The sequence below is a fragment of the Aegilops tauschii genome, chromosome 2 (assembly GCF_002575655.3).
Source record: "Aegilops tauschii subsp. strangulata cultivar AL8/78 chromosome 2, Aet v6.0, whole genome shotgun sequence".
Lineage (NCBI taxonomy): Eukaryota > Viridiplantae > Streptophyta > Magnoliopsida > Poales > Poaceae > Aegilops > Aegilops tauschii.
Window position 1 is genome coordinate 90,931,539 of NC_053036.3, and position 5,915 is coordinate 90,937,453.

Below are 5,915 nucleotides of genomic sequence, written 5' to 3' on the forward strand. Positions count from 1 at the left end.
TGACTAAATTCTTCTTCTATACCATCCAACATTCTACTTGGTCATACACCAAACTGACAGGGATCTCCTTCCCATCAGGCCCCACAAGTCCGACCTCGGCCATGTGGTTAGGGTCAGCCTTGGTATACCGCATCTTCACCATGGCCCAGGCTTCCCTCGCACCTTGTCGGCAGGCTGATATCTTCCATAATCGGAAGTGCCGCCGCACTCCCTTGAGCTTCTCTACAAGCTCCCCCATGCCTCCTGGCAGGGAGACGGATGGCCACAAAGCTTGGGCAATGACCTGCATCGCCTGCCAAACTTGTTCGTGCAGTTGTGAGAGCTCTGGCAGAAGATCACCCGCGGACCCGGGCATCTCCTCCTCGGGACGACCCGTCAGCATACCTGCAGATATAAATCTGTTAGACGGTTTCTTCGCCGAACTCTTTAAAAGTTCGTTCAAGCACTTACTGAAAATGCCGCATCGAAGCCTCTTATTCTCCTTTACGGAGTCAGCAAGCTGGGCCCGAACATCCTTCAGTTCCACGCCCAGCTGGATATTGGCATCTTGGAGATTGTTTTTCTCCTGCCTAACCTTTTTAAGCACGCGCTCACCAGCCTTTAGCTGTCGTTGGGCATGCGGCCCATTCCCTATCTCAACCTCCGGATTCACTCCGGAATCATCTGCAGAATCTATTGTTAGATTTGCATGCATGTCACATACTATCTGGTACCTGTCAATCTTTGCAACAGAGACAAGTGTTACCAGAGGGGGCCTTCTCGGACTCCTTCAGCGCGGCAACCGCGACCCGTAGCTGGGCTTTGCACTCTTCCAGCTCTTGAGACAATTGGGTATTCTTCTCTGTAAGAAGCTGCACAAATAATGATCCTTAAATCAGTTGTGTCAACTGTTTCAAGTCTCAGGGGCTACTGATATATATAATTATCAGATTTTCTTACCCGTATATCCTTTACATACTGGTCCGTGGCTCTGGCAAGACCATTTTGATCAGCACGGATGTACGCGTCTCCTGAGTTGAAGGCATCAAACGCCTCTTGGGAGAAACAAGCGTCACGGAGTACGGCCCGGCGACGCATGTGATTCATAGCGCTCTCCACTTCGGAATTTGTAGCGGATAGCCTATCCGCATCCTCTGTAGGAGGAACATCCGGTGTTCGCCCCATGTTAGCTTCCGCCTCTATGTTCGACCCTGGAGCCCGACTGGTGGAGGCGTGATCGACAACCTCTCCGGATATAATCCGGCGAGCGCTTTTCCTACTAGGAAACATGGACGTTATTATATTTTAAAAGACGACAGCCATGGAGCGAGGTTCTGTATCATACCTCTGCAACGGCGTCTCAGTCCTGACCGCCTTCCTTTTTAGCCTACCCGGCTTCAGTGCCCCTTGTTGGCGAGTCATTGCGGGTTCGGCATGGTGTCCCGAGGGCCTTCCCTGTAAGACACCATATGTGACGGTAGGTGAAGTGCAGAAAAGGGGATCCTTCGCGGAAGTTGGGACTCCGATTTTACTTACATGCGATGCAGGGAGTAGTCCAGGATAGTCGGCTATGATGGCCACCATGGCATCATCGCAGCTCAATTGATAGAATGTTGTCGATCAGCTCCACAAATATGTCCCAATCCTCTTCGAGTCTGGGATCGAGGGCCCGGTCAGGGTCCTCCGGTTGTGGAGGTGGGCTGTGGACCTCCCTTACAGCTTTTTGCAGTTCCTGCCATGAAACGGCAAGGTAAATACTTATGACGAAGAATGCGGGAAGGTTGGGAGTAAAAAGTGACAGCTCACCCAGCTTGGAGGGTTGTACATGGAGAATCCATCCCGTGGCTTAATGCGGATGAACTCCTCTTCCTCTCCCTTGTACAAATCGGACAGGATTTTTGCTAGAGCAGCGACTGAGTCTGGTCCCTTACGACCGCAGCGGGTGGCATCATCTTCTCCGTTAAAGTGCTACATGGGATGCCCCCGATATTGAAGTGGTTGTACCCCCCGCATTATACATATTGACATAACCTCGATTCTTGTCAGTCCTGATTGAGCCAACATTTTTATCCGGCCCATCGGGTAAAGGACTTCTCCGTTATCTTCCTCCTGGGGGCTCCGGGGGCGCCAGCTGCGGCGTTTCTTCAGGGGAGCATTGTCGAACTCAGGAAGGCCCATCCGAATAGGGTCCGGAAGGGGGATGTCCTCCATATAAAACTACTCCGAAGGCCAGTCCTCGGATGTCTTCTTCGGAGTACCGGACAGGTATCCGGTCCCGGTGATGCGCCATATTTTGGCTCCGCCCACTTGGTATATTGACCCCTCCTGTGTATGGGGTACGAGGCAGAATAGCCTCTTCCATAGCTCGAAATGAGCTTCACAGCCCAGAAACAGCTCGCAAAGGGCGACATAACCAGCAATGTGTAATATGGAGGCAGGAGTGAAATTATGCAGCTGGAGGCCATAGAACTCCAGGTGCCCGCGGAGGAACGGATGAATTGGAAATCCAAGCCCTCTTAATAAGTAAGGGACAAGGCATACCCGCTCCCCCATGGATGGGCTGGGAAAGATCTCCGCTTGCTCCCCGCCGTTATAGGTGGCGAGCCCCGCTTGAACGGGGACCATATACTCTGGAGGGAGAAATCCCTGGGTCTGTAACTCTACTAATTGGCTGTGGGGGACGGAACACTTCTTCCAATTGCCGGGCTTAGGGCTACGGGAGCGAGAGGAGGAGCTGCGGTGACCGGCCATGTTGGAATGGATTTTTTCCGGGCGCGCTCCGATGGATACTCGATGTGGAGGATGGTGTGATCTGGATATGAGAATTCCCGTCTCTTTAATAGGAGATTTACCCACAGGGCTAGGGTGGCAGATGTAAAAATGCCCCGACTTCCCGCATTCACTCGACGCGTGGAGGATATCCATTATTTGGCGTGGAAGCCAAGGAGCGCAACATTTATGGAAGCCGGACACTACTCAAACAAGTATTCAGAATTTGGAGAAGAACTCGCCTTGCAATGCCGAAGACAATCTGCGTGCCGGATTCCATTGAAGCCTGGTTCGGGGGCTACTGAGGGAGTCCTGGATTAGGGGGTCCTCGGACAGCCGGACTATATCCTTTGGCCGGACTGTTGGACTATGAAGATACAAGATTGAAGACTTCGACCCGTGTCCGGATGGGACTCTCCTTGGAGTGGAAGGCAAGCTTGGCAATACGGATATGTAGATCTCCTCCCTTGTAACCGACTCTGTGTAATCCTAGCCCCCTCCGGTGTCTATATAAACCGGAGGGTTTAGTCCGTAGGACAAGAACAATCATACCATAGGCTTGCTTCTAGGGTTTAGCCTCTACGATCTCGTGGTAGATCAACTCTTGTAATACTCATATCATCAAGATCAATCAAGCAGGAAGTAGGGTATTACCTCCATCGAGAGGGCCCGAACCTGGGTAAACATTGTGTCCCCTGCCTCCTGTTACCATCCGCCTTAGACGCACAGTTCGGGACCCCCTACCCGAGATCCGCCGGTTTTGACACCGACATCAGTGAAATCCCCCAAAATCCCGCACATGCGTCAGCGACCTTGCGCGCTACACCGAGTTCCTGTGGGAGGAGGAGGAGCGCCTCGTCGAGCACGCAGAGAGCCTTACTGCCGCCGTGGCCACGGCACACGCCGCCTCATAGGCGAGGAATCAGGAGATCTACAAGGAGAACCACCGCTTCGAGAGGGGTCATCTGGAGCGGCAGAGGGCGTTCGAGGTGAGTGTCGCTGAAGCTCCGTATTCCAGTTGTCCAGCTCGTCGGTAGGCTCCTCCTCCTCTACCTCTTACCGAGCGCGCTCGGCCGAGGAGAGGCAGCCGGAAGTAGTACAAAGCTCCTCCTCCTCCTCCTCCGTAGTATTTAGGGGCTATTTTGTTTAGTTCATCTGACTACAGATGTGGTGGAACTGTACAACGTACTTAAAATTAGCTAGTATATATAGTTGAACTAGCTATTTCAGTACGTGGTTGGAAATAATTGGGGAAAAGTTTGGTCGGTTCAGCTGTCGAGTTGAACTGTTTGTATAAATTAAGAACGACTGCTTAATCTATGCTTAATTACAGAATTTTAGTTGCAAAAATTAGATACTGCTAGTGATTTTTAGCTTCATATTTTGACAAATCGCAGTGTTACAAGGTCGACAAATGGCAATGTTACTAGATCAACAAATGTCAATCTTTCTAGTTTGAAAAATGGCAACATACCCAATATGACAGATGCAAATCTTACCAAATTGTTTGTAAGTGGTTGCACACGGGTCATCCAAAAAAATCGTTTGCATTGAAGAGATGCACAAATCCTTCTCTCACTTTGCATACGGTATTCTATCTAAAACGTTTGCGATCAAGAGCCAGAAAAATCCTGTTCGGCACATTTTCCCTTGGCTTCCTCGGAAAGCTCCCGGTTTGCATACGGGTGTTCTAACTAAAACGTTTGCGATGAGTGTTTTATATTTAAAAACCATTGACATTTTTTCAAAAGAAAATCATTTGATAAGTTTGTACATTAAGAGAGAAAAACGCAAGTTCGCTCAAACCATATCTTTCATTCAGTCATACTACGATTTATATTCATATGATCGAGATACAGTATTAAACCCAAGAAAAAAACTATTTCTGGTGACGGCGAAGGTGGTGTGCCGCACCGTCGTTGTCGTTGTCGTCCTCCGGGACGCCGTTGTTGAAGTCCTCAATGCAGCACATAATGTTCTTCACTTGTAAATAAAACATCATGTCGTCCCGGGATCGACGGGCGGGGCACGGGAGGACGGCAGCTGGCGACACTGAGAGGTAGCGTTCGACAGCGGCGTCCCATGCCGCTGAGGGGGGCGCGCGCACGGAGATGAAGGCGGGCGGCCATGGAAGTCAAAGGGCTCGCTTCCCAGTGAGCCTGCACAGCGTACACCTCGCACGCTTCCCGGTGAGCCTACGCATTTGAGGACAGCCTGCACGCCTCTCGGTCAGCCTGCTCACCGGACTGCGCTCGCACGCCTCCCGTTTAGTCAAGGTCAAGCAGCTGTCCGCACGGCACCTCGTATAGCCATTAAAACCAAGACACGTGACGTCACATGAATGGTTAACAGAACGCACACGGTTTGAATTATACGAACGTTTGAGATATTAAAATGGCAGCTATTTTTTCAAAATGCCTTTGTTGGCTGTCATTATTCGAGTGCGCCTTCTCTCAAAATGGACACGAAAAATAACACAGCATGTCGGGTGCCATTCCATGATAGCTTGCCAAGTTTCATGAATTTCACACGAGTTCTGGATTTACTATAATTTAAAAATAAAGTATCTCAACATTTTGCCGGCAATCAACGGTGCTCTGGTGTTTGAAATTCATTCCCATTTCTTGCATGGGACCTAAGCATGCACCCAAGGACACATATTTGATTTTTCAACCAATTTATATGCACTGGAGCATGTGCATGTAGTTCAAATTTGAATTATGCACATAAATGCATTGAAAACTCAGTTAATGCATAAAAATGTCCAAACGAACCCCGAAAAATCACAAAAATTGACACAACACTCCTGTTGTTCTATGTTGACACGAGAATTTTTTTGAAAGCAATAAGAGGCAATGGACATCGTTTCGTCCCCAAAGGTGGGACGTTCCCTACCGAAACCATCATGCTTGTTGTGAGAAGCTCTGGTTTGTGAGAAGCATATACCCAAACCTGCCCCAAATGGGACAAAAAATTTACCACGGCATGTTGATGCCGCTCCATGATAGCATGCCAAGTTCCATGAATTTCAGACGAGTTTTGGATTTACTAGAATTTAAAAACCAGGTATCTCAATGTTTGTGGCCGAGTGACGGTGGCAGGATGCTTGACATTCATTCCCATTTCTTGCATGGGACATAAGCATGCAACCAAGAGCACATATTTGA